Below are 12,954 nucleotides of genomic sequence, written 5' to 3'. Positions count from 1 at the left end.
CATACCTCTGCCCCAACACCCTCCTTGTTTATGCAACCACAAATTGTTCTTGCCTAGACACACCCACCCCGCCTATGTCAACTAAGACACAGATGTTCTGATCAGAACTATATATAAAAAGATCTGTATTTGCTTAAAAGTTGAGCATTTCACACTTGACGAGGGATCACTTTATATCCTTTTTTAATTTAATTTCAGATTTTTGTTGATCACAATAACCCATGGAAGCAATGTCAGCAATTACACTGCTCATACCAAAAGGCTCATCTTTTCCCAAGAGTACAGGGAAAACGTGAATTGACAGTGACAACTACTATACGTAAGGTAATTACATCTATATTTATATGTAATAAGTTTCATATAGTATACTATATATATTGCACTTTACAATCAGCTCATCTTCTGAACGCCGCTACTTAATGACATTTCTCTCTTTTTTTTTATTTTTATTAAATATTTTATTAACATTTCAATACACAGCGAGTAAAGCAGCACACAGACATGACCGTTTACTGTTAAGAAGCTATACGCTGGAACACATGGCAAATTCTTATACATCAAAGGACATGTAGGTGCAGATACGTACCCCCGCTGCCACATAATTACCGCGGTATTACGAGCCACATGTAACATTTCCGTCATATCATCTCCATATTGTAAGAATCAGTCACTTATGCCAATGTCTGAGTCATGAGGAGTGGGTGGAGTATATGTTTCCCCTAAAGTCATTCCAGTTATTCCAGTTCCCCCACACACGTGCCCACTTTTGAGGGCATCCCCTGTTGATAAAGACTGCTTTCTCTGCTACCATGGCACTGTCTGGATCTCGAGTCCACTGCTAATGGGTCGGTGCAACTCGGGCACCCCAGTGTCTTGCAATGTTCCTTTTAGCTAGGGTGACGCTGAGTGTAGCCCAGCTCTGCGCCGCATGATTAAGGTCAGTGGGTTCCCACACATTAAGTGGACACATTCGGGAATCGGGAGGGGCCTCAAACCCACATACCTGAGTGATCGTTGTCATAACAGCTCTCCAGTAGTGTGAGATGCGAGGGCAGTCCCATATTGTATGATAAAAGGACCCAATAAGCCCGCAGCCCCTCAAGCAGAGTGGCATGTCAACCCTCCCTATTTTATGCAGCACCGATCTTGTATAGTAAGTTCTATATAATATTTTTAGCTGCACAAGTTTTAACCTGGAAGGGGTTGCCACCTCCCGTGGGGAATGCCAGCGCCTCCTGCCACTCCTGTTCATCCCTTTCCCCCACCTCCGCTTGCCAACTCTCCTTTAATGGCTGTGTGGGATCTTTCTGATTGTTTACCAGTTTTCGGTAAGTGATAGAGATTGCCTTTTTGGATAGCGCATCTGTGAGTAGACGGTCCTCGAGCGGGGAGGACTCAGGAAGATCTGTTCCGGGGGGTATGTTCTTAGTAAGGGCATGCCTTATTTGAGTGTATCTGTACTGTTCCTTGTCCGTCATTTGATACGTTTCTTGTAATTGTGCAAAGGGAACCACCATACCCTTTTTCCATAGACATTTCTCTATTTTTAAAGAAGTTTCATATAGTATACTGGCCATCTTCTAAACTTCACAACTTTAAAAAAAGCCAATATTCACTGTGATGTACATAAATGCTCCAACTTGTTTCCCATCTAACATCTACATGGTGCCATTGACATCCATCTTGGCTTTTCAAAAAATAGGATTCTAAATGTATGTGGATGATACCCAGGTGCACGTAAAGATTGATGATGAACCTGGCAACCTCTCAGAGCTTTACCATTCCCTCTGTAGCGTCCACCACTGGATGTAGTACAACTGGCTGAGCCTGTTTGATTAAAACAAAATTGCTCCTTGGTTCTGTAAGCCCATTCCCCTTCTGCTTTTCTTGTCCGAAGGATCTGGGGACTCCTCCACGTCATGTGAACCAATCTCGAAATTTGGGTGTAATTATCATCAGCGATCTCCAATTCTCCTCACATATAAATGAAGTGTGCAAATAAGCATTTTTCATCTGTGACAACTAAAAGGGATTCTGCCGTCATTACAGTTCTCCCAGAAAATATATTTGCACCTCGTCTGGATTACGGTAATAGCCTCTACAAAGGCCTCCCCCCACACATTCCTTGCAAAGCTACTTTTAGTACAAAACGAGGATGCTTGTATGGTTCTGAGATTGAAAAGCTATGATCATATTATCCCTGCTCTCAGATCCCTTCACTGGTTCCCAGTGAAAGAAATGTCTTCCTTTAAACCTCTCTGTATTGTTCACACAGCTCTACATGGCTTAACTCTTAAGTACCTCTCCAGTCTAATTGTTCCATAACAACTGATCCGAAACCTCAGGTCAACTAAACGAGGTCTGCTGCCTCCCCATCGATTCCGATACAAAGATCTGGTGGCCGCTCTCTTCATCACCGGGGCGCCTCCCTAAGGAACTTTTTACCCACCCACCTGTGAAAAAGACTACACCAAATTTAGTAAATCCTGGAAGACTCACCTCTTCACTATGGAATTAGGGTAGACATGTTGTACTAGGATTAGTGTTTGTTAGAAGTACATCCTCTCTACTGCACAGGCACCTAAGGGCAGATCCCCCCTCTCAACTGGGATACCAACTTCCTCACGTGTTATGTCTCTCGTGGAACTATTAGACAACATTTTGGTAGATGGATTAGGTGGAACCTATTTCTATACATTGCCTATTTCTGCTCACCCACTAGTTCCAACCTTAGCGCTTCAGAGGCCACAAAGTCGGGTGGTTAGCACTGCTTAAGAAAACTCCTAAATAAAATTACAATAAACTCATCACTTTCTACAAACATCACAAATGGCAGAAGTACGAGAAGAGATGGATTTTTTAATTTGCTGAACAGAAGTTTTTTAGAGTTATGCAAATCACTTTCTGTGTTACATGGGGTTGCTAACATTCTTTTCAACCGTGAGCCAATTCGGTGTGTTTTGTTACTACTAATGAACGTGTACTTTACTTTTCTTACTTTCATATTTATTTTCATTTCATCTGATCCTCGTGTATTAATATTCTCCGTCCTTTGCGACCTAAATGAAAAACTACATGTAGAGTGTCATTCAAATCCAGCTAAGGGCGGTCTATTCTAGAGTCAATGAATTAATGTAAACGCCTCTGGTGTGAAAACGAGTGGGTTAAGCATGAGTTGAAGTTATTTTCTCGACTTTTCATAACCAGAGGACTGGACAAAATCTGAGACAATATCCTGCGCCTTGAAAACGGCATTGCGGCGATATATCAAGCACAGCTCTCTTTTTAATACTCCACATTTTAAAGCCCCTTTCATAACCCGCAGAAGCATTCGCCTCCGCTGCCCACAAATCAAGCTGAAGAATGCAGCGTGCAAAGGGCTAAGAGTGACTGAGCAGTTTTCCAAGCGAGGCCCAAGGTCAGGCAGTGGTGACAAAGCTTTGCATCCCGCTCACCCCCTTCCCTAACCCTGTTCCCTCTTGAATAGGGGACGGTCCCAGGGGGGTCCTGCCCCCTCCCCTCAAGGGTCATGCCCGCTGCCCTGCTCTGATAGCAGAGACTGCTGCCAAGATCCTGATGGATTCTGGTATAAATCACAGCTGCTCATGGGCCCGCGGGCACATCCTGGAGGGGGGAGGAGAGAGCAGTCGAGGTGGTGGTGATGGAGTGGGGGTCACACACAATGGGGAGGCTCAATGTTTCCCAACACAAATCACTCGACTTGAACTCATTTAACCTCACTCCGATTTCAAACAGAACCCCCTCTCTGAAGTCTCACCTGGAACCCGCCACCCTCAATTATAGGATTGAAATTTTCAGAGCATGTCATACCGAGACAACCCTCAAGTTCGTTATTTCTTAAGATTAAAAAAAAAATGTGTCACTCTTTATTACGTCCAATAATTTTGCCAGCAAGTAGGAAAAGGCTCTTCAGTGCACACATCTCTCTCTGCAGGGCTGCGAAGGAACGCATGCATGCTTTGTTAATTACTTCCGTGAAACGCATGTTGCCAGTTGTAGCATCAAAAAGCTCTAGACGGACAGGTCCACGAAAGCCTCTTTAATGCAGAATTCTCAAATACTTAGTAGGTCTGCATAATAACAATCACTCGCCAGGCAGATGGATAATGAAAGCATAGTGCAGGCCACGGAAGAAACGGAATTGTTGACAGGCGGTTGAATGAAAATGTTATCACCCAGTGCAATGGTAATCGTTCAATAGTTCAATGTATGATGACCTAAATACTTAAATGGCGGAATTCAGCCAAAATGAGGTATCACACAGCAGCATCTACACTTCTGGCGCAGAGAAGAAGTAACAAGCGGAGCTTTAACGCCGAACCATTTAATTTTCAGGATGAAATCTATTATTTTTATTTCAAAATAATGCATTAAGAATACAGAATATATAAAGTTAACACATCTAAATGATTCGTTCTACCAACAATTACAGATATAACTCAACCAAATACTTTCACCATTGAGGTTTATAAATAGGGTTCAGCTTAAATTGCCAAGATGAAATACGAATATCGCAACCCAGCCGGGACGTCCGCAAGGGAAGAATTAAAAAGTAAATCTCTGTCTAGGCTTGATTAACTTTGTATCCCCCACCAAAGTATATTCTTCAATTCTATTCAGGGTCCTTTGGATGTTTGACTTCAGTATTTAAGTACAAAATGAAATTGTCTGCAAATAATTTAATTTTTGACATCCCTTGTAGAGGGGTGACAATCAATTGATCTTCCCGAATTTTCGCTGCAAGTGGCTCAATGAATAAAGCGAAAAGTATGGGGGACATTAGGGACCCCAGACAGGGTAACCCAAATGAATTTTTACCCCGCCTGCTTCCCTGGATTTGATTATCACTCTGGCTTCAGCATCTTGGAATAGATGTTGCAGCATATTAAGAAATTGGTAAGGAAAACTACATTCCCCCGGAATAAAAACCAATGCTTCCTAATTGACCAAATCAAAGGCCTTTTCCGCGTCCATCAGTAAGATGGCAGCCATCACCTGATTCTTTGAGAAATAGTCAATGGCTTGAGTTAGAAAAGTTGTATTAGCAGAGATCTGGCGCTTTAGTAAAAGTCACCTTGATCTTTAGGAATCACACTTTGAGCTAACGGAATAAATCGTGTTGCCCAAATTTTCATAAATAGCTTATAATCAGTATTTAAAAGACTAATAGGTCTAGAAGAGTTCATGTTGGTTGCTGTTTTGCCCTTTTTATTATGAGCCTAGGTAGTGCATGCGCTGTCTGGAAGACATGCTGTGTTCACTATGTGGGTTTTCATTCCAGCCCTCCCTGCTGATTGGTTAGGGAAAGCGTCACTCGCACAAGTTTACTTCTCAAAGGTGTATTTGCCTTCTATGTCCAACTTTCTTGTGTCTTGCTCCTCCCCTGGAGTATTGGCCTATTACGCCTATCCTTACACAAAAGGGTTTTTCCCTTTGAGTTTGCCAACTCTTTGGTCGTTCGCTTCGTAGCTCAGCTGCCCAGAACAGTCAGTCAACAGGCACAAAGAGAGGCAAGCTAGACGAGAAGGCACTTTTTGTTCATATGTAGAATGAGCACTTCTGCTAAGTGATCTTGTTTTGTTGTGTCAATTGCTGTGCTGCGCCTGTTTGACTAACAACATGCTTTCTCTTTCCCCAAACTCTATGTTTGTGTTGCTTTATTTTGAGATGCTTTAATTATTACTGTTTTGTGACTTAAGGAACATTAAGGAAATGTTACAGTGAAACTGGATTACGTTCACAGTGTTGATTTCTGATGATAGCGGCTGCTTCAAGTCGGTTGCATCATCCAGGCAGTCCTTTCGTTGGCGCTTTCATGACGACATGAGGAAGCTGGAAACATTTGGCACATTCTCTTTAAAAGCATTCCCTGATCTCCTGCATATGACAACCACCAGCCTTTTTTCTGGTTCTTTTGGGCGGGCTCATCAGCAGTATTACAAATGTGATTAATTAGGCGTATTTCAAGCACTTGTTTCGTTGTGTAACTGTCAGAGATGTTTGCAGGGCCGGAATAGGAAACAATGGAAGCAGTGAGATAAATAACTGCTGTGGTGTCTTGGTGTGTGTGTTTGTGACGTTCACCAAGTCACATGCCTTCTGGGAGGACTGCTAGTCCTATGTGCATTATTCAAATTGCAGTATGTGTCTGGCAATGCCACCTCTAAATACCTGCATCCATACATACATTCACAATGAAAAGTGTATTAAGATGCAACAGCTCTTCACACAGCTACTATAAGAGATTCTACAATGCAGAGGGCAAGGAAAGGAGCCAATTTGTTAACGATGTAGATTTGTATTTAAGAAAGTCCTCTAAATTTGAACACTCTTCCTAAACCGTTCTGTCACTTAGGGTTTTATTTAGATTGAATGCAATCGGGATGTGATTATTCACATTAAAATCCCTAGGGTCTGAAGTAGAGGCACAAGTTGCTGTTGGCCTGTGTCTCGTGTTGGACATTATTTCTTCACAAAGTTAACCCCTGGAGTATCTATATCTTTATGATACTATCGCCTAAAGTACGTAGGCTTACCAGTGATTTGTTACACGGGCATCTTATGCTTATAGCATGCCATTTTAATGCCTATATAAAAAGACCCTCTTTATGCGTCTATAACGTTTTCTTCAGAGGCCTAGACTTTAGAACTTGCTTACTCAGTTTCTTTTCTATAACCTTGCATGGAGTGCCCTAATCTGTCTAAAGTCCATTCAACACTTCATGCACAAACTACCTATCCCTCTCAATCTTCCTTTCTATCTGTTCAATATGTCTCTCACACCTATCTATTAACCATGCCACATAATTCCACTACACAAATATACTGTAAACCACACAATTCAAACCTACACAATTCGACTATCAAATCCAATTCAAACCACATAATTCCACTGCAAAGAACATACATTCACTCCACTGCAAAGAACATACATTAACTCCACCGCAAACAAAAAAAGAAAAGTAAAAACCGTTGTCGTTTACATCGCTTATAGCTCTAACTTTCAAAAATGCGAGTGACTGCATTGCAAATGCTTGTTTAAAAAACTGACTATAATCGATTTTTTTAACACTTTTAGAATGTCTGCCCCAACTTCGTACTGATCAAATAATGCCACCAAGAAATGGAGGAGCTCTTTGGCAAACATTTTATACACCTCTGTCGGAATCCCATCACTACAGAAAGCCTTTACATTTGGCATATTTTTCCATAGTGCTGATGTTCAAGTCCAGGTACATGGAGTTAGTTATCTATTCTGTATATGACCAATGCTAGTGCAACCTGCTTGCGATGCGGCGAGGGCAATGGGAGTGGTTTTCTTTTTTTTCAATTGTATTTTTCCCTATTCCATCGTCTGTCGACAGACGATGGAATTGGGAAAATAAAATTAAAGAAAAAGAAAACCACTTACGTTGTGCTCACCACATCGCAAGCAGGTTGCACTAGCCTTGGTCATATACAGAATAGATTACTGCTCCAAGGCCAGCGCAAATAATATTGGGGAGAGTGGGCACCCCTGTCTGTGCCACTAGAGATAACCAATGGGTCAGATATAACTCCAGGACTGCAAACATATACTGCCATTGCATAGAGTCAAACGACTTAGCGGCGTCTAACAGTACCGCCATGGCCTGAATAAAGGGATCTATTTGGTGAAACAACGCAAAAGAAGTGCAAAGGTTCTGTGTGGTGAATCGGGTGGGAATTAAGCCAGACTGGTATGGCAATATGTTAGTGACTAGGGGCTGGAGTCTAGTGGCCAATATTTTGTCCAGAATGTTTGCATTTATATTAATTAGCGAGAGTGGTCTGTATGAATCGCAATTCTCAGATGGTTAAACATATCTTTCATACAGGAAGAACCTGTTTCTTTTTTTACTTCCACACTCATTTGCTTTCAAATACAATTAATAACATCTAATAAAAAAAGACATGTGTACAACATTGATCACCATATTACATAAATATATAAAAAGAAGCAAAATACCAAAGTTCAACTTCTACAAAGTTCCTGGAGTAACCAAGCAAGCAGCAGTACTTAAGAGGCCTCACTTGGCACACATTATGTGAAAAAATCCACTTCTTGCCACGTTAGAGTCGTTATATAAAAAAGACAAAAGTAGTGGCCTCTTAAAACATTTTTATAAGATTACACTGTAAGAAAATAGATTACTACTTGTGGGTGACTCCCCACCTCGAGCAATAATCAAATCTTGTCAGGGTGAACCCTCAATAACCTGAGCTCAAACCCCTGATAGCTATGGGATAGAGCAGAAAGGTTTAACTTGGAGCAATGTGTAAAGTATATGCAATTCCAAAACAGTAATAAAGTCAAAATGCAAACCAATGCAAATCCAAACCTAATTAGAAAAATAAAGTAAAATGTAAAACAAAATGACACCAAAATGTCTGAAATACAATAAGGGGGAACCAGAGATATGTTATTTTCAAGTTTTACATAGGAATAGTGCCAAGAAACACTAAGTGCCAATGACAGTGCCCCTCCGGACTGGATCTCCTGCTTCACGGCTGTCGTGAAGCAATTTCTTATCTCAAGGAGGCGTGTTATATAAAGAAGCCGGGAGATCCAGTCCAGATTGGCCATCACAAAAGCAGACAGGGCGCCGCGTGTTTATTTTTGCATTGCGCTTTCACATAAAGTGAAAGCGCGATGCAAAAATAAACAGCGGCTGCCTTCCCGCAATGGCAAGCGCTAGTTTATTTGTCTCTTGCCACACAAACCAGCCACCTCTCTTACGTTGCTCTTTCTCCCCCTCGCTCTCTGTCTCTCCTCACACGCCTCTCGCTCCTGCCTTACTGCCGTTCAGTTTCTCACCCCTACTCTTCTGTCTTCCTTCTTTCCGTATTCACCTCACTCTGTCTACTGCGCTCTCTCCCGCCTTCTTCTCCTGACGTGATCTCTCTCCCGCGCTCTCGCGCCATCTCTCTCTCACTTTCTTTCACTCTACCTCTATTTATTTATTTCTCTTTCTCCAGCTCTCTCCTCCGTCTTCATCTCCGTGTCTTTCTTTTTCCTTCTCTCGCGCTCTCTCCCTTTTCCATTCTATCTCTCTCTCTCAGTGTAATCTCAGCAGTCCTTGTCTTGATGGTGCATTCATACCGTGAGTGCTTCCGGCTGAGAGATTGCCGGTGCTCGCCTAGAAGGATCCAGGCAGGCAAGAGTGCCCACTGCCCTGGAGTGGACCTCAACCTCTGCGGCCCCGTGGACTCTCACAACCCGGCGACTCGAAAGCAGGAAGCGGCGATGCTCACTTTACCCTCCTGACTGTGCCTCATTAAACTGAACCACCATTTGGTTGTTTGGGCGCGGGGGAGGGCACTGTCATCGTTTGCAGAGTTTTAGCTTGTGAGATTTTTCCTCGTCTCTGGTACTGTCCCGGTGAGTTAGATTTAAACTCTTCGACAAGCTGTAATGTAGTTGTGACTGAAACATGCACCGCCACCTCTCAGCTCAAAGAGATCCGAGCACGTAAGCAGCCCTGCCGCACCGTATGACCCTGGGGCAGCCATACTCGGAGTTAAGCGCTGCAGAGGAAAGGCTTCCACTATCTATAGCACCTGGACGCGCAATCTAATAGTGTGTGTTCCTCTGCTTTGCTGACCACGTTTCACCAGTAAGTGGCCATTTTTTGCTACCTGTTGGTGCAGGGTCGCTGGGCAAGGCTTACAGCCTCTACACCCCACTCTCACCTAGACTAAATAAAGGGAGCGTGGTATATTTTATTTGGGGGTGAGACAATAATACGTTTTAGGGGTTGCTGCGTGTACCAGTGTATCCTATACACATGTGTGCGCGTCTTTGTAGGCACCATTTCACAATTACTGAAAATGTGTGAGGCGAGTGGTTAGATAAACAGTCACGTTTGTTAGAACTAAGAGAGATTTGCCTTTCTCTGATGGTCATTCCCACCCTCCTTCAAGCGCCTAGACTGACTGAGCCCATCAGATGGCTCGGAGTGTCGTGATCCCCTGTTGTTTGCCTGTCTTCTAAGTTCACTGGAAGTGCAGAGTAGGGGCAAGTGCCAGGCTTGCTTGAGGACGGGTGTCTTCAACGAGTGACGAATATATGATATGAGGCCGGTCTGTTAATAACTGACAGCATGCAATAGGTCTCGCATTTACGCGAGTTTGAGCTATTGGCATTGTAAATGACAATGCCTTTTATTTATGTTTTAAAAAAAAAACCAAAACATAAATAAAAAGCATTGTTGTTCGAGTCTCCTGGCTGGGAGCAGTCAGGAGCCGCACACCTGGAATCAAATGCAGCAGAGGGAAAACAAAGTTTAGCACTTCACACATACTTAAGAGAGGCAACTTTTCACTTCGTTCAGGCTCTGTTTACTAGAGATGCATGCACTGTAAGAATATCAGATGTTTGGTCTCTCCCAGTATTTACACAAAATAAATGTAATTTATATAGAGCTTACTGCCCCTGAGGAGGCGTTGAAATAATTTAGGTACCACTTTTTTTATTATATAGAGCTACTCATCCCAAAGCAGTGTGTCAGAGCTCTTTACATCACACGTACATATTAAAGTTGTGGCTTGTGATGCCACTTCCTATGAAGTCAATTGCTGTGATGTCATATGTAATGTCATGCGCTATGATGTCATGTGCCGTGATGTCACGCGCTGTGATGTCACTTGCATACTGCCGAACTAGATTAGTCCCCCACTTCTTTTTTTTAGGACTTGTGCCCTGTATATCTATATCTAAATGCTAGCACTGGTCAGAGCAGTGCCAATACGTAGTCCTATTTCTATGTCACCTTTGGACAGTTGCCTAAAAACGCGCCTCTCCAGCAGTCTCGCTTCAACGCAGGGTGATTTAGAGCAGAGCTGAGGTGAGTTACACACACACACAGAAAAGGAAAGCCTTTCTTGTTTAGTTCAGAGTGCGGCCTATTCAGCCTAATGTGAACATTATGCAAAGGCTTTGCTATAGCAACAGCCTGCATGAACTCCAATAACCCTCGGCTGTCTGCTGCTTTGAATCGAGTTTCCTGGCCTGTGGTGGGGATGGGGGAGGAGCAGGGTCGAACTTTGTCCTACACAGTCCCCGCTGCTATGATTGGCACGGACCATTAGCGCTGTTTACACCACGTCACATGCTGGTCCTGGAGGGGGCAGGCTTTGACAGATTAGCGTCATTGCCTGACTCTTCAGAACCTCGAGCACGTACCCACTTAATGGGCGGGGGCGCCTACTGACGACAGTAAGGGGCGTCCTTCCACGCCACCAGAGTAAACTTTACAAGAAGGGGGGTGGCACACGTCCAGTGTGTACTGTACACCGCGCGGATCCTCCTACGCAGGAAGTTAACGTGGGAAGAACGTGAGCTCCACCTCCCATGGGCTTACACCGGGGACAGAGTGCTGCATGAAAACGAGTTCAGAACTCTAGTAGTGCAGTGTTTACAAGTGGCTGTGTGTCCCCAATGCCCACCCGCAGCTAGATTACAATTCGCAAACTGGTGTGAAAAGTAGTGGATCGAGCATTTTAAACAGATTTCGAGTCTCACCGCTTCAAATGGAGTGGATTTCCATTAAAAAACATAATTTTCCCTTCCACAGCATACGGACTTCTTCCCCAACCATTGCTGAATCTAGGGTGCCCCGGTCCCCTACTGAGCCGATCGGACTCTAAAGGATCGTTGGTTCCCGACTTGACTGCTCATCAATTGCCATCCCCAGGTACTGATACTGGGATCTCCACACATTTTTCAGAGATCATGTGCCAACAGCTTTCCCTAAGAGGCTGATCATATATAAAGATCTAGAGGTAATTCCGATTTAATTACAGGTTGCTTTAATGCATACCCTCGCAGTGCATACGGTCTAACCGCGGTAACATGCAGTATAAGCATGTCAGCCACAAAAACCACGGTCAATATTCGCTCGCTTCCCAGCGGAGGTGCAAAAACTTGTTTCTGGAACTTTACTCAAATCGAGCACACTCGCATATTACACATTCATTACTATTGTTGAATGGGGTCACGAGGCCCCTCTTCTTCAACAATGGCAATAAACATCAAAACATTCCGTAGACTCGCACGTGTTGTTTATGCCAGGCTGATTTTCTATGAAAGGTATATAACCTTGTCTAGTACACAAGTAGGTGCATCTCTGTAACGACAGAAAATCAAAATAATAATGTAAGCAATCAGGTGTTTTTTTTTTTTTTTACAAGTTTTGTACAATGACAAATGTGTAGTCCAGTGCAGTGCCCAGGCATAGCACAGATCAGCTACCCATTTCAAACTGCCTTTAAAGCGTGGCTGTCAACACATGTATGTGCTCTTCTGGAACACCCATTCTGGCATCTCAAATTTCAGGTCAGGAAAAGGCTAGCTCCAAATCATTCAACCATTGTTTGTACATTTGCAATTAAAGTTGCTACTAATGACACAACGATCTGCCAGTTCATCCTCAATTGTTTCAATGTAAACCGCCCTCTTCTCCCTCAATACCTCCTTCTCATTTTATTAGCCTTGTAGAAAATAGAATAAGATCATGTTTAACAATATTGTAAGCATATTTCTGAACTTTTAGAGTGAGAATGTATTCATAAGGTTCACTATGCCCATGGCTTGTTAGGCTTACCTATTAGTGGCTGCCACTAGCAGCCATGGCTTTGGTCTACCCTGAGTGGAATTAACAGCATTCAATGTATAAATGATAATCCTTGATTTCTATTTAGCTACTTATTCAAGTCGCCTGAAGAATTATCATCGGAGCTCCTTAATAACAAGGAGAATTTTACAAGAACAATTTAATAGTGATGCTTGAGCATCTAGAAGGCGGACAATGGCTATCAGTACTCAGGCTTCTCCAATACATTTCAGCAGTGGATCTATTCGTTCCTCAAATGAACTCTCAGAATTTTTCTGAACGAGTCACCCCACATTGTATG

At 43.0% G+C, this 12,954-nt stretch overlaps 1 protein-coding gene and 1 long non-coding RNA gene across 2 annotated transcripts in view; one reads left to right on the top strand and one right to left on the bottom strand.

Annotated features, from left to right (window-relative positions):
- PIGL (phosphatidylinositol glycan anchor biosynthesis class L) overlaps nt 1-12,954 on the bottom strand; it is a 383,453-nt gene that overhangs the window by 158,085 nt on the left and 212,414 nt on the right. The gene's annotated exons all lie outside the window — the stretch shown is intronic.
- LOC146858386 (uncharacterized) overlaps nt 10,829-12,954 on the top strand; it is a 176,253-nt gene continuing 174,127 nt past the window's right edge. Inside the window, exon 1 of the long non-coding RNA XR_014980018.1 lies at nt 10,829-10,886. This is a non-coding gene — a long non-coding RNA (uncharacterized LOC146858386). The remainder of the gene's footprint in view (nt 10,887-12,954) is intronic.

This window comes from Triturus cristatus, chromosome 3_2, assembly GCF_964204655.1.
Source record: "Triturus cristatus chromosome 3_2, aTriCri1.1, whole genome shotgun sequence".
NCBI classification, from domain to species: domain Eukaryota; kingdom Metazoa; phylum Chordata; class Amphibia; order Caudata; family Salamandridae; genus Triturus; species Triturus cristatus.
Note: the sequence above shows the minus strand (reverse complement) of the source record. Positions and strands in the feature narration are given on the sequence as shown.